Source organism: Hylaeus anthracinus, unplaced genomic scaffold (assembly GCF_026225885.1).
Source record: "Hylaeus anthracinus isolate JK02 unplaced genomic scaffold, UHH_iyHylAnth1.0_haploid 12002, whole genome shotgun sequence".
Classification (NCBI taxonomy): Eukaryota; Metazoa; Arthropoda; class Insecta; order Hymenoptera; family Colletidae; genus Hylaeus; species Hylaeus anthracinus.
Genome location: NW_026534349.1, coordinates 16,038,841 through 16,061,559, shown reverse-complemented (window position 1 = coordinate 16,061,559; position 22,719 = coordinate 16,038,841). Strand labels below are relative to the sequence as shown.

Below are 22,719 nucleotides of genomic sequence, written 5' to 3'. Positions count from 1 at the left end.
TGCAGTTTGTCGTTTCATTCGCGATGAATGAAAGCAGCAAACTGTTATCCAACTTTTATCGGTATTTACGTGGTGCTTTTCGGAACAAAAGGCGTGAATTATAGAGAAACTTTTTATTTAAGCGACTGTTTGGACAAAAACCATTGTCGTAGGTAGCCAACGGTCAGTTAGAGGGTCGAGGGGAGCCCGAGGCAACTGCCTAAAACTAAATTCAATAATTTCATTGAAAATACCAATGTAATTCGGAATGAAAGGCACAAAACACCGTTGATTGCATAGTGAATCTTTGATGAACCGCGTGGAACGAAACTACGATATTTACTCGGAATGAAACTGAAGGACTCGGCTTTGGCCTCCATCGCAGCAGGGGTGAGGTTTTACCTTTCACGGTTTTAATAACAATTTTTTTTTGCAACGCAATCGGAATTATTACATCGGGAAATTACGTTTTTGCGTTGCCAAATTCGGGTAAATTCACATCATCGAAACGAACTTTCTTAATTAGCGCGAGAGCCGGGCTCGTTAAATTCATTCGTCGAGTACTAATCGTCCGAATTAGTATTTTATTGAATAAAGTTAGCAATATTTTTCGAACGGCACTAAAATCAGCCATTTCGAAAATTTCAAACGAGTCGTACCACGTAAACAAGATAAATTTTCATATAGCTTAGAATTAATAGTAGAAATTATTGACGGTAATGAGCAATATATCGTTTACCCCAATTAAACTATGGAAACATTACAATCAATTTCTTTATTAATGATTGCAACGATCGTTTCGATGATGTTTATACAAATATGTTTGGTATAATTGCATCGGTAACTTGCATCGGTGATTACTTAAATACACTTCTGATCTGTAGTCTAATGGACGTGATAGCAGTTGATAGCGTTTGTTTGCTTCTATTCTTTTGACTGGACGAATTCCATTTTCCATGATTAATAAGGATGAGTTTGTGAGAATACATCTCTCTATCTTTGCGAAATGTAACATAACGTAGGTACATTTGACTCGGTACAAATTAATTGTCTCCTTTTCACCCTATCAATTAAGATACTATGTTTCTCGGTGCTAAGCTATGTAGAATTTTCATTGTAGGAACGATTACGTCATTAGCAAATGTTTCGCGAGCTGGTAAATCTACAATGTGCACAGTACGAAACAGTGTTTTATTTGCACGAAAAACTCATTAACATATGCATATATAAAGCTTGTGTAAACTTGTATGAAGATTAAAGGATGCTTTGAAGTATGAACGCCAGTATACCTGATATTTTGGAGCCACTAATACTGTAGTGCACAATACACATCTCCCTGGACACCTCACACCAACTAAACTATTTGACGAGCTCAGTTTTAATATAATAATATAAATAACTCCCACTAGACAAGCCTAGAACTCAGATTCGAGAGGGTACAAGCCTAGAACTCGGCTCTTCTTTCGCATGACTTTACTCGATTAATTCCCCCATCGATCCGTTTAAATTGAAAGCCTCGCGATTCTCAACCGTTGGCCACTCGTTAATAACTTCATAAAGCGACGAAATAATTAACCGTGGCGGGGCTTCTCGTAGAGATTGCATTACATCGGATTGTTTGCGCACCAAAGGATGAAACACGAATTTCGCCTAGGGCGCGCGCAGCCCCCGTGTCGGAGTATGATTTTCCATTACAATAATGGGGTAGCCGGAAGCGGGATTACAACGCCAGTGAGAAATGCAATTTTTAATCGCGGGAGCGGAGTGCGTGCAAAATAATCTGCGCGGATCCGTGTGTCGCTGAGCCGTGTTTGTTTAAGGAAATTGCCAAGAGATTAAATACGGGACGCGTGTATCGAGGACGCGCGCCGACGAGATTGACGTTCGTTGTTCCGTATAACAACGTTCGTACGCGTGAATGCGGCGAAATATATTTCTACTCCGTCCACGTCATAATTCATTAAATATTTCTGATTGTTCGCGATCGTCGGATGTCCCTCGTAATTGCGATTGCGGAATCAACTGCGACTAGAAATTAACAGATTTACGACGGGTCAAGGTGTCTGATGTGATAAATAACTTTGCGGACGCGAAAGTGTGACGAAAACAGGTATAGATATTGCGATTTTACGGACAAGGTGATTCTCGAGTGCGCGTTTACGAAAGATCACCTGAGCGACAGTTCGAGAATGACTGGTTCACCGTGACATTCAAAGTTCGAGAATGTTTCTTTGCTGCACTGTTTATTTTGTATCGTCTTTATCACGTTGATTAAAGAATGAAATAAATGAATTCGGAAGGTGAGGTGTGAAGGAAAATAAATCTGGACAGGATTATTAAATTTTGAAGAAGTTGCAAAAATATGTACAACCACAAATGTTGCGTTACACAATTTCTGATTGTGTAGAAACAAAATTTTAGCCCCGCTGGGATTTTTACAATTATTCGTCCGTAATGTGTTATATCTCATTACCGAAGTAACTTGGGCGCATGCTTGTTTCTTTAGACAAAAAGGGGTTGATTTCATTCAATAAACGATTTCTACGATATTCCTTTTGAAATTCGGAATGGGTCCAAAACTAAAATTAAAAAAAAAAAAAATTGTTGCATATTTCGAAGGTATCGCGTCCCACATGTATTTTGTCCTGCAATCCAGAATTGCAGGGGGGCGGAGACTCGACCTATTTGAATATAATCAACGGTATTAACGCCGACCGAGCCGCGATCAATTTTCAACGAACCGCTTACGACGACCCTTCGTGAAATTCGAACGATAAATACGGATTTACGAACGAGATCTGGTCATGTGCTCGCGGGCACCGCCGGCGTCGTTCTAGCTCGATGGTACGACGACAACGTACTATCCGAAAAAAGTGTCGTCGACACGGTGCGCGCTCTGACACCGATAAAAGGCGGTAAAGCTCGCTGAAAGCATTTTTACCTTCGTTCGATTCCTCTACTCTTGCTAACGCTCGTCGCGAACAATTCCGAACCTATCGCCGAAACGAAGCGCAGCAGACGGGAGCTTAGCGTTGTCCTAATCTTCGACAAGACTCGTCGATCCTTCCTCAGGATCGAAGCTCGCGTGAAAATACCGGACAGCAGAGATTCAGTTATTTATTCGTTTTTCGTCATGGTTTATAATGTAAGAGAAATCGTTGTTAGACCGCGAATTAGGCATTCAATTAAAATGGAGGCGTGCCTGTTTCGATAATAGGAGCAGAGGAAATTAGGACGCGAATCTGTACAAGAAATTTAGCACTAAACCTACCAAAGTTTCATTCGTACCTGATTTTACTAGAATCTATTAAATGACTGGTCATAAAGACATATTTTTGAATTTTATATTTTGAAACAATCGCATAGAATTTATATATTGAATATAAAAAGGTGTTGACATTATATCTACCAGGACCGATTAAATGACCGTTTTCAAACTTTAGTATATAGTTCTTATACGCAATATATGAATTATATACAATTTGTTTCATGCATTATTCGATATAGTTTCACGTAAAATATTGTTGCATTTAATTGAAGAAAGCGTCTCTAAGACTAGCCACTTGTTCCGTCACGGTAGAAATAGTTACAAATGAACGTCGTTAGGTTTAGTGTTAATTATAGATCCGATGGTTTTAAAATAAAATGAAATATTAGATAACTTAATCGAACACTGTTGCAATAGGGGATTCCTCTCGCAAATATTGTAAATAGACTCCTATTCTGAAACCACCATTGTCCGCTACAGGAATCACTAAACCTTCACTGTCTTCTCCCAGTGAAGTCGGCAAACAAGGGGATTAATTTCAGCCGGTTCCGTTTCCACGTTAATTATTTGCAACCGAACACACGCCCGCGCCCATCGTAAGGAAAAAAGTTATGTAAATTTCACGGGGGTGTAAAGTTACACTGCACTTCGGGCATTATAAATTAATAACACGTTATAATAACGCGGCATAATTGATGGAAGATTTACGAGCAACGCCGAAATTGTTGCAGCCGGAACTCTTCATCCTTTGATTGCATTGTAATGCATCGTTGCCCGCTCGGATAATTAAATTACGCCAATATTTTGGATAATTCGAATCAATGAAAATCGAGAACGGGGAGAGGGGAATTCCGTGGGAAATCCTATTTTCCATTCTCTGGTTCTCGTTATGGTAACGCGTACATCCTGGTGATTTACCTTTCACGCGATTTACACAGGTACGAGGGTACGAGTCGTGATTTTAATCGAGAGATCGCGTACCTTGCTTTCCACTTCATCCTATCGCGACGTAGGATCTATTTTTCCTTCGATTCGAACGCACCAGTCCCCGATTATCTGATCGAGCCTCCTCGATACGTCTTAGTTTTCTCTCGAGCTACGATAAATCATGCTCTCTGCTCTCTCTCTCCCTCTCTCCGTGTTCTTCTTTTTTCTCGATGCTTCGTCGTCGTCGTTCGAGGCTGCTGTTGGTCGCGAAACCGAAAGGGAATCGGGGGTCGAAACTTTTCAGCTACTCCCACGTCCGACGACGTACGTTTCTTAAGAGTTCTCGAAGAAAACAGGAGAAGAAAATCGCGGGTGGCAGAGGAATAGCGAGGGTAGCCATTGAAATGGAACCAGCAGGAAAAATTTGGACGAATCGTGACGATCCAAATGAATCAAAATAAAAAAAGGAGGAAGAGAAAATTGGATAGATGTTGCAAGAATTCGAAAGTCACAAGGTTGTATCTGCGTCACTATTATAAAGATATCTATTTGTAACTGAACGGAAATGATAGAGTACAAATTGTTCATGAATTGTACAAAATAAAAGAATTCCGATATTTTCGGACAAAGCAGTAAAATAACATTTATTGCAACGCGTGCTGGAACGTATAAATGTGCAAAATATCAGTAAAGGGATAGATGATACCTTTGTCCGCGGATAAACAATAAAAATAGTAATAAAGAGATGAATTTTGAAATGATTTTGCAAGGGGTTCTGATACGCGTTAATAAATTCCAACGTGTTCTGTTCCATTTCGGAGAAATCGAGCAGCGCATGATTAAACGAAATACAGGTGTATAGAAAATTGAAAAATAACAAGCTTCGTACGAAATTTATTGTGTTTCTTTGTTAGGTGCAGCGCGGTGTTTCGACGTTCAATGTTTGTTCCTACTTTTTCAAACATCTCGAAAACAAAGCCTTCCAGAACGCATGTTTACTTCTTCCTTTATGAAATACGATTTTCCCCATCGGATATGATAATTTCGGATTTCAAGCTATCCGGTTTCAACAAATCGATCGCGGAGCGACGACCAGTCCTATTTATACCGGGACATTGCGCTCGTCGGAGTCGAGATATCGAAAATAATATCCGAGGGGCTTCTCGGGCGGGAAACTGAATTACGATATAAGTTCGATATCGGCAAGATAAAATTCAGGAGAAACGACAACGAGGATCGATCCCTCCTTTCGTTCTCCCCCACACTCTGGTCAGCTTCCTTTCTCGTGTGTTCACCGTCCCCTCGTATAAGTTCCAAGCGAAACAGATAAACCAATAATACCACCATTTCTACGCTGGCTGTTCGAAAATAAAGAGGACGAGACGTGGCCAGAGAGGGGGACGAAAAAGGAGTCGGTGAAAAAAAGTCACTTTCGTCGTGATTTTCTTTCGACCAGCGGATCGTTGTATTATTGCCTTCGGTGATCGCAAAGACCAATTGAATTTCTACCGCTGTTCAACCGTCTCGCAACTCCCCTCGGGGTAATTTTTGCCCTTCGTTTTCGCGCCGGACGGCAAAAGTCTAAAGTCGCTTTCGGCGATGCTCGTTTACCTTTTCGGGTTACAAACAAAGTCGAACGTTATTCGGACATGTATTTCAAGAAGACTGGACCCGAGAGATCGTTAGGAAAAATTTTTGTTCGAACAAACGTCCCAAGAAATCGGCGAACAAAGTTTAGCATAAAAAGAAAAAATGGCGCTCGAACTGATAAGCATTTTGAATATAGTGCAATCTGATAATTCTTGGAATTACTTTCCACAATGAAATAACCATAGCGTAAAAAACATTCGCACAAATGTAATAATATGTAAGCCCAATATTTCGAAGGTACTCTTATGATTCAGGGGTGACAACCCCCGACGACATGTCTTTATATCACGTGTTTTATCTAATACCGTTTCGTGTATTCTATTATTTGCAAAATGAATAGACAAACAGTCAAGAGCTTAGCACTTATCGAGAATTGAACTCCAGATATTCGATAAGAATTTGGAAAATAGTAGAATCTTTACTCGCACAAATTTAAGACTTTATCTACCGGCCTATTTAGAAACAGTCCACGAAAAAAGAATTTTTTACACTAACATATATTAATCCAAAGCTAAGTCTGTTTCTATTTGATCATTGTAAGTAGACAATCAACAACACATTGAATAAATTCCAGAAGGCGAACACTGAAATTAAAAAGTCCATAAATAGGCTCGGAGAAAATAATGTGTCAATCATATGTTATCCTAATATATCAAAAGAAAAAACGATCGATCGAAAATTGAATAATTTTGAGACACGTAGACGTACGTTCCGTGCTATTTGGTAATTACGTCGGTCCTAGCACCTAGGACGAGACTACAATTCGCAATTCCATTTCCTGGGAGAGGCATCGACGGGAGCCACCAGAGGCTCTTCTACGCACAGTTAATCTTTTTACCGGGCTATTCGTCTATATTCAGGGATTTTTCTCTTCGCATACAAAACAGAGAGGCATTGGAACCAACGCTGGCCTGAAACAAAGAATTCCCGATTATAATCATCGGGTTCCCTTTCTCGTTTCAAAAAGACCCGGGTGAGTTGCTTGGCGCGCCTCGCTTCAAACGATACTCCGTCCACAAAGCGAACAGGAGAAAAGACTTCGCAGAGGATTAAATTGTATAAAGCAGAAGTGGATTACTACTTGGTCGCGCTAATGCGACGTGGACGTCGCGTTTTCATGCCGATTTGTAAACCTTTCGACGTATCCGTTGCTTCGGTGCGTTCCAAGTAAATTTCAGTATTAATTTGTACTTGGGGATGGTTGGACAATTTTTTCTTCCCATGCGCGAAGAGAGAAACTGGTCTCGTTAATTTTTCTCTGGGAATCTTTTGCTTGAGAATACTCAGAGGCTGTAGCTGTGCTTGCAGCTGCTCATTGTTGGTCCATTAGGCCTTACCGAACTACCATTGGGACATAGAAAGAAGGTTAGTGGAAGGAATTCGGATATTATTACCAACAATGAGATGGTCGCGACTCTACGTGATACTTCATTGTAGCATATTATAGGCCGAAATGGTCCGATTTAAATAACGAAGACAGGATACATACGCGTAGAAACAAAGTGAGATGATGCAAATGGTTATCAGCGCGCGAAGTAAACACAGACGTGTAGGATCTATGAAAAGAAGCAACTGCTAATTTTCCCGCTAATTTTCTTTCCTTCTCCCGTTAGTAACGACATTCCCAGCGAGAGTGGCAGAAAACAGAGCGGTAAACCTACTCGTTTCCCTATTTCTCGTGGGAATAAACGTGCCACCGTAACGAGAATTTTTTCGAAACCACCGAATTCCGCGACACCGCCGCAGCGCTTGAGAAGTTTGAAAGGAGATCGAAGTTTGTTCGAAGACGGTTCTCTCGAAGAGGGACGCGTAGGACGCACCGCGAAATGTATTCTCCGTTGCTCAAATACGGGGCCGAGGTGGTGCCATGAAAAGTTTTCTATCGACGTCGTATTAGTGTGCCATAAGATGGAAGACGCGAGTCGATGATCGCGTGTAAGCAAGGAAAATATTCAGTAGAGTTTCCCGGCGACGAAGTTTCTTTCGCGGAAAGCGGACGGACGAGTTGACGCGGGGGAGGAGGACACGCTCGGCTAGTGCTTCCTCGCGAGAATAGATGCACCGACGAGGATATACGAGGGAGGGAAGAACCGAAGTCCATTGGACCGAGGGGAAAGTTTACTGGAAGATGGAACTATTTCCTCGTGGAAGGGACGAATGGAGTTGGCATACTTCGACGACGAAACGCCATACATAAAATTTTCAAGTTCCGGGCACGTAGTTTCACGTTGATCGCGGCGCCGAACCTCGCAGACGTACTTCCGCAATCGTGTAACTTGTTACGCGGTGGCGACCCCCTCCGCGGGAGGATCGCATACGGGAACGGTGCCACCAAGCCCGTACAATGATGTCGTTTGCTTTTCAATCGCGGCCACTGATTCCTCGCGCATGTTTTTAACGGCTCCTGGAGTCCGGTCGAGGGTGAGAACAGTTTTCCCTAATAGCGACAGAAGGGTCCTGCGAGGGTGATTTACGCGGAACTGTTTACTTTTGCACCGTTTACCACGACACGAGATCTTTACAAACAAAAATGTTTATGTCTCCGAAATGATTGACTTTTCGAACTATGTTTACTAAAGCTTTTTTACTCGGTACAGTGTGTCCTATATTCCATATAAATATTGAATGGTTTTTTTCAACACCCCGTATACAGCCACTCCCACAAATATTCCTACCCTTCGCGTTTATCGAAGGAATTTGTCTAAATTAAACGATAGGTTTGATGTCTCCAAATAAATTTTTCATTAGATATTAGGGTGAATCAAAAGTTCGGGCGTTTTTTACGTTGTTTCAGTGTGTGATTAAAGTTCAGTAATTGAAAGTTATTAAAATTACTTTATATGCAATTGTTATGCATCATTTTGTAGCTTTTAAAAAGCTCTTTCATATTTAATTATTAGCTATGTTAATTTATTGTTCGTTTAATTTTTTTTCGGTTTAGTACAATCATGGAAAATTTAAATGAATGGTTGATGTATGTGAAAAAATGAAAATCACTTACGCTGAAGCACATTGTAAAGTACTGTAATAAGCGAAGTCGATTTATTACAATTAATTAGAAGACTCGAACGAAAATAAATTTGGATATATGCTTGTCTTTTTATATGGATGAAAGTCGGTACAAGTGGTTGGCGAAACATAAAGACAGTTTCTGTAAAACCTTGTAAAATTAAGAATGACTCTGTAAACCTAGCAATACAATTAATACAATTAATTTCTAAAAGAGAAATGAGTAGAACACAAACAGGAAGAAGTCGGGTTGAAAGGGTTCAATAGCGTTCGATCGCTGTAATATTTCACAGTTACGTGAATTTCAGTTGCCTTTTCCTTTCGTTGCTCTCATGTTTCCCTTTGACGACATCTGTCGCGCGGTAGCCATTTGTTATGAACCGCGTGGCCAATAACAAAAACACATAACTCGAGACGAAGCGACAAATCTGATTCGACGGCAACCGAACTTATCGTTAGCAGCATGATGTCGACATCGTAGTCTTAACTATAAACAATTGAACTCCGAAAGTCTCCGATAACATATTCTCGAGAAGCTACGGTATCTGAAGCAACGAGTATCCGAAGAGTCGTCAGTTTCGCGAGTCATCGATCAACTGGGGGGCGAGGATGTCTTTTCTTGCGAAGAACGCCTGCGCGAGAAGAGCGATACAGGGAGCCAAACAGCTCCGAAAAAAGGACACGACGTAGGTATTGTCCAGAGATAGGGGGAATGAGCTCGTGTACACCGGCAGGAAAAATAACAGCGAGCGAGGACAAATGGCGAAACGAGAAACACGAGGGAAGAAAAGAGCCGTAGAGGAGGTCGGAGCGGTCCCGGTTGCAAGTGTGCGCTCGCGTGTTGTGCTGTCGACCCACCCACGCACACCCACACACGCGCGAACACGAATCAACGGAAACGGCTTCGTAGCCGGCGCCTGACTCGAAGAGTTGCCGCCCGTTCGTCAACAATGCTCCCGAGGCTTCTCCCTTGCGAACACGACGAGCACACGCTCCACACCGTCGCGACGGCCGAATATCGCCCTGGTAGCCGAGAACCTCTCGAGGACAACGCACGGCGCCGGCAGACGCGCGCTTCCAGAGAATTTCGAAAGCGTCGCGCGCGATACCCTCCGGGGACAGTTAGGTAGCCGAGGACTTTATCAAAATTGAAACGCGACACCTTTGTTGGAAACTTCCCCATCCGTCGGAAGCGAGCGAGCAGCGAACACGAGAGGCGATACGCTCTCGAGTTTCTCTCTCGACCATCCCCCTGGCCGCGTTCTCCATCCCCTACGGCGTCAGCTTCTCTCTTCCCGCGTCGCATTCTTACTTTTTCACCTCCGAAATCGAATCACGGCGAATCCTTTAATCTCCCAGACGATCCCGCGAAACGCTGACACAGCGATTCTCCGGTGTCTCCCGTGGCGACGAATCGTCCGCCATAATTTCTACGGGCTGCCGTGGTGTTGCGACCTAGTCGCGGTTGAAACATCTCGCGAATTTAACTTCGACTAGGATCCCGCTCTCGTGACGATTTAACACCGCTCGAGAGGACTAATTGGTGATATGCAATGTGTGAAGTCGGATTACAGGTACAACTAGATGTAATTCTTATTTGCAAAACTGATGAACCGGTATGAATCGATGCTACGGCATGTTGATAAAGTGTTGGTCGTGTATTGTTTTCGCAACATGGTCTTAGATTGATACTGATATCGCAACTGCCTTTTACAGGGTGATCCGCTCGCTAGTAGCGAGCCACAATAATAGCCGACCGTCATTGTAGATTTTATGACGGTGACCCATACAGCCGCTTTCGCATCGGGAGTCACCGTCATAAAGTTTACAATGACGGTCGGCTATTGTTGTGGTTGTCCATTGTGTCTACTAGCGAGCGGATCACCCTGTGATTTCACACCTACGATCGGTTGGCACCCCTGTGATTCCAAGAAACACTTTGAATGGGATTACGACGTAGGGTACGAGGCCCGATCAGAATGCCCACGCGTGGCTTCTTCGCAATTCTTGGTGACCAAGTTGGGTGGTCGCTTCGTGATTTACTGGAGACCAAGGGATACCACATAGGGATTTCCTCAAGTGGTTGATCTTCGAGTCCTCCAAACCTACATGGTTGGTCGAGGACGAAATCGAACGAAAATCCTGAAGAATTAATATATAGTATACAGCTATAATTTATATAGCAATGTTAGAACTGCATCAAAATCAACCTCGCTTCGCAAGCATGTTGGCCAAAGGTATACCGAACATTCAGGGCTTAAATCGCGGGATCGCAAGAATACGGCTTTTTTCTTTCGATGCTTTCGCGAGCCTATATTATTAATGTCCAGTAAAATAATGAAGGAGCGAGCGGAGAAACGTGAAATTTTTCACCGATTAACCCAGTCACCGGTGCAATTAGCGGACTCGTTATAGCTCGAGATAAATAGCGCAGATAGAGGGTCCGTGCGGTGGCGGTGGCGGCCATAAGCGCGGTTCTATCGTCAGATTTACCTCCATCTTGCGCCTCCGCAGAGTTAACCGATTTAGTCTTGAATAATTTACTAATCTGATTAGTAGCGTTGGATGAAAATTACAGATAGCTCGAGAGTTTCGCATCGGTTCATCTAATTACCTTACGACCGTGCCGGCTGTCTGGCTGGTTGCGCTTACCTCCTAGTCTTGCCTCTCCCCCCTTCGCTCGAAGAGTTCGGTTAAATTTGCTGTAATAAAGCGGATTCCGGTTCGAAAATTATATCCAGGCCCCCTCGCGAGGCCCTCAGACCGACCGCATAGCTTGGCTTGGATCCTACGCGAGGAGAAACAAGGAACAATGGAAAAATAAAAGATTCGAAATACACCTGAATTTCCTTAAGGCGTCCGGCCATCCTGAACGCTCGCCAGATGGGTACTATTCTTAAAAAATTCATAAATGCGAAAGGATAGAAAAAAATGGCGGATGTTCGAAAATTTTGACGAAGGCCGTACCATCATTATATTCTTTAGGTTGCATCTGGAAAAGAAAAACAAATATTAGTTTGTTTCTGGATTTTGTCGCAAGAGAGTAGCAATTGAATTTTTTTTTACCATTAAGGAAATTATGGTGAGTCGAAGAAATTTTTTTTTTATTTTTAATTTTACGAGAAAACTTGTCAATAAAAACAACTAATCAAGTAATCGCAAAAATCGACTGTTATTCTTCAGATAATGCATCTAAAAGTAGTGTGTACAAATTTCAGAGCAATCGGACCGATAGTTTACGAGATTTACGTTGTACCATTTCGACTAATGTAGTTTCGAGATAATTTCAAAAAAAAGTAAACGTGCGTCCGATTGCTCTGAAATTTGTACACACTACTTTTAAATACATTATCTGAAGAATAGCAATGGATTTTTGTGATTACTTGATTAGTTTTTTTTTTTTTATTGACGAGTTTTCTCGTGAAATTTCAGTGAAAAAGAAAAAAAATTTCTTCAGCTCACTATAATTTCCTTAATGGTAAAAAAAAATCCAACTGCTACTCTCTTGGGACAAAATCTAGATTCAAACTAATATTTTTTTTCTTTTCCAGATACAACCTAAAGAATATAATGACGGTAAGTACAGCCCACGCGCGTTTCGTGCCGAAGGCCTTCACCAAAATTGTCGAACATCCGCCATTTTTTTTGTTATCTCAAAAAATGTTTATGCGTTCATTAAACCGTTTTCTAGTATATGCCAAAACATAAAAATATTTTTTTCTATACTTTCGCATTTATGAATTTTTTAAGAATAGTACCCATCTGGCTGCGCTCAGGGTGGCCAGACGCCTTAAATAACATCTATCGCATTTCTCGAAAGATGTTCCGGGCCGCAACGCAAGAAATCATTGATTCATTCATTTGATAGTAGGTAATTTTGGTAGATAAAAATGTCTGCTTGCTCAATTATGGAACCAATTATCGTGTTATAGCACCTGACGGCGGTGACTAAAAACGTCTACCAAATACAGGTTCGGAAATAATGTTCATCTCAAATAGCACGTAATATTTTTAGAGTCGGCGTTTGGTGATTTCGGTCGTCCCCTTTGGATTCAACGCGTATCAATCACGTACGTGTCGGTATTCAAAGTTTAGCGTGCTATGTGGAGTTTAAAATAGAATCTCGTAAAGCACGTTTACTACTAATCGCGTCAATTTGATCCGTGTGTATCGAATTTCTCTCTAAAATTACTCGATAATTGATCAGCTTTTCGTCGCAATGTTTGCTGACAATTACCGTACTAGGAAGCTAGTTATGTCGAGAGATTCCTTTATTATTTTCCAAAAGCGGCTTCAAAATTTTATTGAAATGCTTCAAAACCTTTAGATCTTTGGCGCCGATGAGCACTTCAACGAAAGATCCAGCCACGATCGCGATCCATGATCGGAGACGTCGCGACGGAATCCTACGGAATCTCGTGCTGGCAATTCGAAAGCCGAGGAGAGATTTCTGTGACGAAGGAATATCCTCCGGAGACGAAAAGTTTTCTCAGACGTTCCCGCGTTGGCTGACGAGAAATCGATACCTCGCCGCGGCTCGGCACGCCGCGCGTCGGTTCGATAAATCGAATCACCGGTACGCGCACGGGTTTTAGTTGACGCCCAATTGCGCATCTAATTATTAATCGCGGCACTGCAATTATGTCGAGTGTACGCGCGTGATCCGTGCAGGCAGGCAGACAGACAGACAGACAGATAGACAGACAGTGGGGAGAATCTATGTTTGGTTCCACGGCACGTTGTTTCGGCAAGTTAGCCCCGTGTCACTGCGCGTTCTGTCTTCCTCCATCCAACTCACGTCACAGCCGCGTTTCTCTTTCCGTTTCTGTACCAGAGTAAATATACGCGCGTTTGCCCACCGCGGGGATATATATTTAAATGCGTGTGCGCACTCCACACGCGCGTACGAATTACGTACACGAGCGTTCACGTATGCCCGAGAGACGCTCGTGCTCGATCGAAAGTATTACCTATAGCCGCCGGTGAGTCCAGGAAAGGAGTGAAAAATTTCACTTTACTTTTTCCACCGTACATATCGGCGTACTTTGTGTAAACTTGCTCGATCGTAATTGCGCTGTGTTGGTACTTCGCATTTGATCGGTTTGTCAAGAACACCCCTAAATCCTACCGGTAAGATAGAAACGTAAGATCGATGTCTCCTTATCCTTCAAGAATTTTCAAAGCAAAGCTCTTAACCCTTCCACACCTGGTGTCTACAATTGAGGGCACAAAACTTAAATAAGACTCATACATTATCGACACTATCGTTTAGAGCGAATGTGCTTAATTGTGCACATGAAGAAAAAATCAGTTTTCCTTGAAAACTATTAGGATTTTTTTTTATTTTTCCCATATTAATTTTAGTCTAAGTTAACCCTAAACATTAAATTACTTTAGTACGGGGACAAAAAATAATTCAGGTCTGAAAGGGTTAACTGGAATCACAAATCACTAATAATTTCATATCGCAAGCAGGAGCTAAAAGAATAATATTCTGATATGTTTCAATCTGATTTCTATAGCTTATAATAGTTATTTAGTTCCATGAAAGAGAACAGAGGCTAACCTAAACACTCTACACGAGCTAGAAATGTAAATTTCGCCTAATTGGCATGTATCGAAGCACCCACCGCGCGTCTCCATAATCTCACGCCGATCGTAATCCTTCCTTCGATGGTCTCATACCAGCCAACCAATTTCTAGCGTCAATATATCGATGATGCCTAAACGCGTCTCAATCCCATCGCTGCCGAGCGACCACCTCTGGCACTGACGGGAATCAACCGTGACGACTCCGACCTCGCAGGTGCGCCTAAGTCAAAAGGTTTTCCCTTGGAGAAAGCCTCGATGGAATCTCGATAGCGGAATCTGAAAAGTGTCAGGTCGAAATCTCGCCTTCGTCGCGTTCAAAAACGAGTTCGTTGGACCGTGGCTAACCGGGTAACAAAAGGGGGGAGAGAATCGCGTAACACCCTTTGCTCGCCTTTGCAGCCTTTCTCAAACATTCGCGGACCAGTCGCGTCGGTAAACAAAGGGTTGAACGCCGAAGGGAAGGGAACGAATCGAGTCTGCTCGTTACTCGACGTCGCTCGAGCGGGTCGGCTCTCTCCGACGAGGGCAGCAGTCATTCGAAACCATAATGGCGTTCGGTAGATCGTGTTTCCTCGTTCTAGACGTATACCATTCAGTTAAAACTATCTCTGGCCCAAGAGTTCTCTCGAGTGACTCTCTCTCCGGGCATACTCGTCCCGTGGAACACAGCGATGACGCGGCCAGCACGAGTAGAATAGACTCTACTCGGGTTACTCCGAGTCGTCCGGCAACCGCGCGTGTAACGATTATTAAACAAGAGGATCTAGGACGGGAGAGTCCAGGACGCTAAGAGCTTTATCCACCGCTTTAGCCGGTCTCGCGGACGTCCGTTTGATCCGCTCGCGGAACGAGTTGCATAATTTCGCGCATTTGACGTCGCAAAAGACGCCTCCCGAGTCGACATTCACGCCTTTCCGTTAGCCCTCCCAACCGACATTCTTCTATGTAGTCCTACGTACCAGCGTTGGTGTCGTCCGTGTGTTGACTTTCTCGGCCACGGTGTCCGTTGAAATTAGTTTCAGCCTACCGTCAGTTAGACAAATTACACGCATGGAAATTAGATCGCAAACAGGAGAATAAAAGAAATAATATTGTAGAGGTCTAAACGAAAATTAAGGCACGGAGATCTTTCTACACGACTAATCCCGCATCCTATAATTCGTGTTCTCGTTTGACTTCTTATTTTTCGTATGGGAGACGTGGGTACTAGATAGATCTTAATATCCAGTATCTTAGGGACAATCGACATCCTATCAATGTTAGGACCGTGAGACCGTTAGGACTTCGAGTAGAACCATGACACTAGGTTTACAAGGACACTAGGTGTTTTAGATAGACGTAGCAAGAAAAATAAGGCACGCTGATTCGAACCCACGATGCCATCTTATTCTCGGGTACGGAGCCATAGTACGATATCGATCCTGGAAAGCTAAGAAAAACACTCGCCAAGTTTCAGCCACCAAGCCGGGACTCTTCTTCGTCCTTAATTCTTTAAAACTTCCACCTGAATTACGATTTTTGCCCCGTATCGATCTATCGCATACCGCGACTGAGAGATCGGCAACGAAATTACCAAAACGAATGGCAGGGCCACGGATCGCGTCCGCATGCGGGATCCGAGGCGGCGCGTAAGTATCTTTGGAGGGTATGTAAATTAGATGCAGAAAAATCGAGGAAACGGCGAAGGGAAAGTAGAAAAAGGGAACGTATCCCGAGTGGCAGCGCGGAAGCTTGCAATTGGAAATGCAATTTTGATGGAGTACACACGCGTGGAGAACTCCTCGTACGGTAAAGTAGCAGGCGGAGACGGTGTCTATAGGGGTGTTGGTGTTGGTGTTGGTATCGATGTCGGCAGGGCAGCTTCTCGCCGGGTTGCGAGCTTCCACGAGCGGTTTTTCCTTTAGTGGCTGCAGAGGGGTAGATAGGTGGTGGAAGGAAGGTCGCCAGGAGGCCATTAGGTAAAGTAGGTTTTGACTTATGCCGTCGTGCTAGAGGACCGATATATCTCTATAAACTGCTGCATAAGATATAAGAGCGTGCTCTGCGCGCATCCAGTGTACGTGTGTGTGTACACGACGCTACCTGTAACCGTCGATTCACCGGCGCAACACCATAGCAAGAAGGTGTGTACCCTTAGAGAGACCCTCTGTTTCCACGGCGCACCTTCGTTGCTTACCGATTACCTTCGAGGGTCTCTCGACTCGCCCGTCCTCCTCTCCACGGTCACCGGGCGACCAAACAACCTTAGGACGCGGCTTACGCGTGGATTTGTTCCTCCAACCTCCCCATTATTTACGATCTGGCCACCCTCCAACCCCTATTATCTTATTCTTAACTTGAAATACCAACTCCTTCACGTCTCAACAGACGGTACTCGACGGTGTCGGATATTGAAATTTTAGCTCGCCATAAAATCGTAGTCCGAATTTTCGCGAATAATGCGATAAAGGCCATCGAACCATAAAAGCATGCTAAATATTAAAGGGACCGAAAAGAGTAACGTCGTTTCTGCGAATGTCAATACTTGTTTATCATTTATCAGCTCGTCGTGTACCAATTGATTTTTATCGATCAGGTAACAAAAATTTGCCCACTTGATAGCAAAACGTTGTTAATAGTGTACGAGTCTAAACAAGTCTAAATAATCTCCTGTTTTCGTTTGTGTCATTTGTTGGATATCGGAGGCGCGGATACTGCACTAACGAGGGCGATTGCGTAATTGATTAAAAATAAAAACTTGTTATAAATTTATTTACTTGAATTTAATGTGAAAGAAACGACACTACTTTCTGGCCACCCTAATAAATAAACATCGAGAGATCGACAGCATCGCTCACTCGGAACGAATATCCAAAAATGCTTACCAAGTTCGAGCGTGTCGCGACATTTTCTGCATCGGTCGAAAGCCATCCATTCGTTCGGAAATACATGGTTAATCGTTGAACGATTTTAACGAGGTCCTGGCGAAACGTTACAATTCGCGCGGGCTCGTACTACAAGCAATATCGTTCGGTTCGGTTCTAGCGGCCGCAGACTCTGAATTATTCTCAGCTTGTGGATCGCGCCGCTCGTGTTCTCCACCTTCGAAGGGCGTTATTAATGAATCGAGCTTTCCGATGGAATAGCACGGAGTTTGTACCGATGTGTAATCCTCCGGCATCGCCAACAGAGGGCAAGTGCGGCGGCGAGGAGAAGGAGAGAGTGGGGGGTGGGCGAGTGTACTTTATCACCGATTCCACGATGTCTGTATTATATCGCGCGGGCGAATTTAATTGCGACGGATATTATTACTTGCACAAAGGAGGACTCCGCGAACCGAGATTCGCGCGAATCTTGCTTTCATAAATCACCGTCCGTCCGTGCGGGTATCCCTCTCTGGCGATCCCTCCGCTCCTCGTCCACCCTCCTATCTCGACCTACGATTGTTTTTGATTTTACTTGTTTATGATTATTTTGATTGTAGTTTCATTTAATCGTCGCCCGTCAGCCGGCGAGAGAGAGAAAGCTCGATTGCATTATCGATTTCGGTCGCGCGCGCCCATTAAAACTCCCAACTAATTTTAATTACGTTCCGCGTAATTGCGCCTCGTAAAGAGCAGGACGAGCACGCAGGAAACACGATTCTCGCAGTAGGCGACGCGAGGCGCATATCCCAGTCATTGGGAACCGGAGAAACATCGTCACAATATCCGCGCGGATACGTCGGGTTGGTTCCGCGGGAAATCGAACGCGATTCCTCCAGGATCCTCGTCGCGTACGCTCGAGGCGTTTAACACCAATTAACCGTTAATCCAGCGTGGCTATAGGGAAGAGAAACTGGGAAACGCCGCTCACAATCTTCCAATTCGCGAAATTCACCACAGGCAGCGTGGCCAATTAATTGGTCGACACCTTGAAACGAGGATAGGGTGGTTTCTGTCATTTCGTCGTTTCTAGACTCCAACTTTCTTTCGTTTATGCACCAATTCAAACTCGAAGTCTTTTTTTCTCACCGCCTTGAACCAAAAGGCGGATAAAGTTCGAGTCCGCTATAAAATTCTAGAACAAAACGCTACTCTTTCAGCCCACGTATGCGTTTAGACACTACTGCTCTTCGATACTCGCTCTATCTTAGGCTCGACACCTCGATTTCGTACAATTGTGCCGTGTTTCGTTATCCCAAACGTTGGATTAGGACCAACGGCGTTTTTCCCGCAAATTTATTTTTATTTAACACGTGGCGGAGGGTGAGGCGCGACGCAGGGTAGTTTGTAGGTTCGATTGACGTATACACCGCGGGTAGAGCGATGGCGCAGCTTGTCCCAGCGGAGCGGACGGGCTTAGCGCGCAAACACGCTCCGTCCAGCGTCGAAGCTACGCCATGTAGCATGTTCCGGCTCATTAGCGCTCACGCATACACGCGTAAAGGATTTACACGCGATCCGTAGCGTGCCCTCCGGTATCGAACGACCCTCGAACCCACTGTTCCCATCTCCGTTTCAGTCGGACACCCCTGTGCGCTGCTTCCAACGATTGCGACGACGACGACGACGACAGCTACGTGTTGTCTGCCCGCTTATCGATACGTTTCGATCGACCAACCGCCCCCGCAAATTCCTGAAACGGCGGTATATTTCGCACGAGACCTCCCGCATCCTCTGCAGTCGCAGCAACCATATCGACCGTATCGAATAAATGTCTAACTCGAATGGACCATCGGCGGTTGCTATTCGCCGATGTATTTTCCCCGAATATTCGTCGAATATGATCGCGGCCGAACGCGGCATTCCAGCCAAGATTACCGGAAACAAGTATTTCATTCGGCCCGGCTTTCACGGGAAAGGGAGAGAAGAGCGAGGGTTTGGCCGACGCGTTCGTTTAAACTCGTCGAAATCCGAAGTTTTAATCGCGCGAAAGTACCGGTCGAGAATCACGATGGCGACCCGTGGGTTACGCGAATGAGTGCTGATGGGATCGGGTCCATCGTCACGTGTAGTCGTTAATACCGATCGGTTCCCGAGGATTCGAGGTATCGAGCAGGTATCGATGTCAACGCGAAGGGAAGCATTTGGTGGGAGTTTTCAAACTTCGGTTATCATAGCTCAAAAAACTATGAGTGCATTGTTTTAACCTCTTTTACGTACCTGGGCAGTCTCACTGAACCCTTTGCCCAACGATTTACTGTAGAACCGTGGACGACGCGTCCGACTCGTTCTTTTTATGTTCGACCCAAATTCTGTACCACGAGTCTTACACGTTGTTACAGGCTAAAAGTTGAAATCCTTCCTGGTTAGACCCATCGCTGCCAGTATGGCTGCCTCAAGATGAAAAACGGCGGTGGCGCGACGAAGGGACGGTCTGCTCTGGTAATCATGGTCTTTATTAAACCATCGTGTTAATATTTCGGCGAACAATGGAAACGGTATGAAAACGCGATCCAACTGTGCGCCCGGGTAACGACGTTTCCATTATGATTTACCACAATCGAGTGTAACTGTTTAGCAGGCGGGCTATGCGTTATGTGCGGTGCCGAATAGTTCAATTAGTGTTCAAATATTTACTCCAATTGTGGCCGGTATCGCGACGTAATACTACAACGCTCTGCCAGCACCGTATGAGGCAGACTGTGCAATCATTTGCGCCGATTACAGAAATTTGGCACGGATACGACCGATCAAATTCGCAGACGTCTCGTATTATGCGATCGATGGTAACCTCGCTTAATAGTTCAACGTACCGTGGCCGTGTCGCCCATCGAGGGCCCAGACCAGCTCCTCCTGCTCGCTGTTTCGTCGGACAGACGCCGACGACGGAGATAAATTAATTCGCCCGGCGAGTCGCCGAGCTGTCGTTTCGAGATAGTCGATTTCAGTCGAGCCGCGTTCGTTCCAGTTTTTTCGCGTGTTAGGTCTTCCGCGATTCGTCCCGAGATTTATGACACGACGAGGAAGCGTATCTTTTGTATCGACGAGGCATCGACTGTACTCCAGGTCGGCAAAGGGTGGGACCGTGACCTCGAAGGGGATCATGGAGCCTGTTCTACAAGGATTCGTGTCCTCGCTTCACTTTTTATTCTTGAGTATGGGAGACGTGGATACTACCAGATCAAATTTCTACTGCGGTGCGGTTGACGTGTACACTCGTCGTGTAAAGTAAAAAATTATCATTGACTATATATTGTTAGTTTTTTTGCTAAATAGAAATGTAATTCTTCCTCGTTTTTTGTAAAATTGATAATGAGTTCATTTGCACTGCGTTCGACGCGTATACTCGTTATTGCTTTATTTCAACTCCGCACTCTGTGGAGATCTTCTAAAACTCGAAATTCCTATAAAATACAATAAGAATGTTATTTGGTGGTATGATTCCTTTCTATTACCAAACCTGCTATGTATTTCATATGGAGGGGGCTCATCGGGGAATATTTCCTAAATTTTATAGAGGCTACTCCATCGAAAGCAAATCCTCTCCGAAGAAGTGCCGTCTATTCAAAAAATGGAAATGTAAGAAGTCAAGATATTGGTGTACGACCTACGAAGTGGCAGTTCATGTGGTACCGTGCTTCGAAAAATATCGTACCTAAATGAATTGAAATTTTTTATATTATTTTCTTTCTTCCATTTTTCTTGTTTATGTGTTTTATTGTTTTGTGACAATCTTTAACCGACTTCGAAAAGGAGGATGTTACTCGATTCGACATATATATTATTTTTTCTCTTTTTTTTTTTCAAGCTTTTAGTAAGCATAACATATTCAGAAACAATAATTTTAAATAAAAACGTAATCCTTCCTCGTTTATCGTAAAATATATAATGGGACAATTTCTTCTGCGTTCGACGCGTATACTCGTTATTTCTTGGTTTTAACTCCCCACTCTGTGATCTTTTAAAGCTATATTCCTCAGTTAACAGGTTAATGTCCAGTATCTTTAGGGTCGATCGACAACATCTCATCGATGTTAAGATCGTGGTTTCGAGAAGAACCATAGCACTTGCTTTACTAAAGCACTAGGTGTTTTAGATAGATGTAGGAGTTGCAGAAAAACAAGGCACGTTGATTCGAACTCACAATCCTCGGATCCACAGCTTTTGCTACGCGACCAATCCCGCGTTCTATGATTCGTGTTCTCATTTGAGTATGAGAACATCTTCTTGGGTATGGGAAGCATGGATACTACATAGACCTTAATATCCGCTATTTTTAGGGACGATCGACAACATCTCGGCGGGTCTCCTGTTTACGGCTCGATATTATTCCAGGGATAATGCGACGACGTTGCTCCTCGGCATTCTTGAATAGAAAGCGCGAAAGTGAGATCAAAGCAGCAATGGCGGTGGGAGTGGTAGTAGCAGCGGCACTGGCAACGTATATATACACGTATATATCCTTTTTCATTTGAATGCAGTTCGCGTATAAAGCACTTTTCGGCAGCTTCCATTGGCTCTCAGTGTTCCGTACGACTCTTAGAACTCCGGTTCCGCTCTTCTTATATACTCGAGCTGCTCTTCCTTCCACCCTCCTGGCTCCCTCGTCGTTCCTGGCTCTTCAGGCCAGGCTCATTCATTACTACTCTTCTTATTTTCGACAGCGGAACCCACTACCATTTGCGTCCGTCCGACCGTCCGTCCGACCGTCTCGTCTGGCTATCCCTTCCTTTCTCTCTGGATAACCAGAAGGTTTCCTCTTCAAATGCTGCTCACTTTTCACTCGACATACAAACCCCTTCCTTCTTTGCTCTTTCAACCGTTCCGTCCGTTTTCGCTGTTACCACTCCCATTCCTACTTACTTCATCCTTCTTCGCGGCCGCCTGGTTTCTTCCAAGATCAGACCGTCTTCCCTCTTCTCCTTCACCGGCTCCTTCCTACGTCGTTTCGTCTTCCAGCCATCGTGGCTAGGGGAGAGAGGGTCGGGTGGCTTGCTCCACGGCTGGGATCCTCCTTCGACAACCGCCCCAATCTCCATTAGTATAATTGCCAGAGAACTACCCGCATCCGAAAGATGCGGGCTACGAACGATTTTCGAGGATCATTCCGCCTCCGTTACCCCCCTCTCCCCACTCTCGAGCATAGCTACTTATTTAGATGCCTCGATTTCGCGTTTATCGGGATCGCTGGCCGCTTTCTTTCCGTCTCGCCACTCTTTTACGCGAATTCGCGATTAGCTTCTCGCTCGGAACCTTCTCCCACACTTTTCTGGCGACATTCCTCCGGGTATTTAAGGCGTCGACGTGTTTCGATTTTACGCTACGACTGCCGAACTGTTTATGTTCGTCGCGTGCGCGATCCAGTTAATTCGAAAGCGATTCCTAGACGCT

The 22,719-nt window shown here is 44.2% G+C and overlaps 2 protein-coding genes across 6 annotated transcripts in view; both read right to left on the bottom strand.

The window, feature by feature from the left end:
• Window positions 1-15,038, bottom strand: part of LOC128892558 (ATP synthase subunit d, mitochondrial) — a 164,094-nt gene extending 149,056 nt beyond the window's left edge. Inside the window, exon 1 of the mRNA XM_054153095.1 lies at window positions 15,035-15,038. The gene's annotated coding sequence lies outside the window, so the exon portion shown is untranslated. The remainder of the gene's footprint in view (window positions 1-15,034) is intronic.
• Window positions 1-22,719, bottom strand: part of LOC128892540 (tyrosine-protein phosphatase Lar) — a 175,458-nt gene that overhangs the window by 112,112 nt on the left and 40,627 nt on the right. The window lies entirely within an intron of this gene.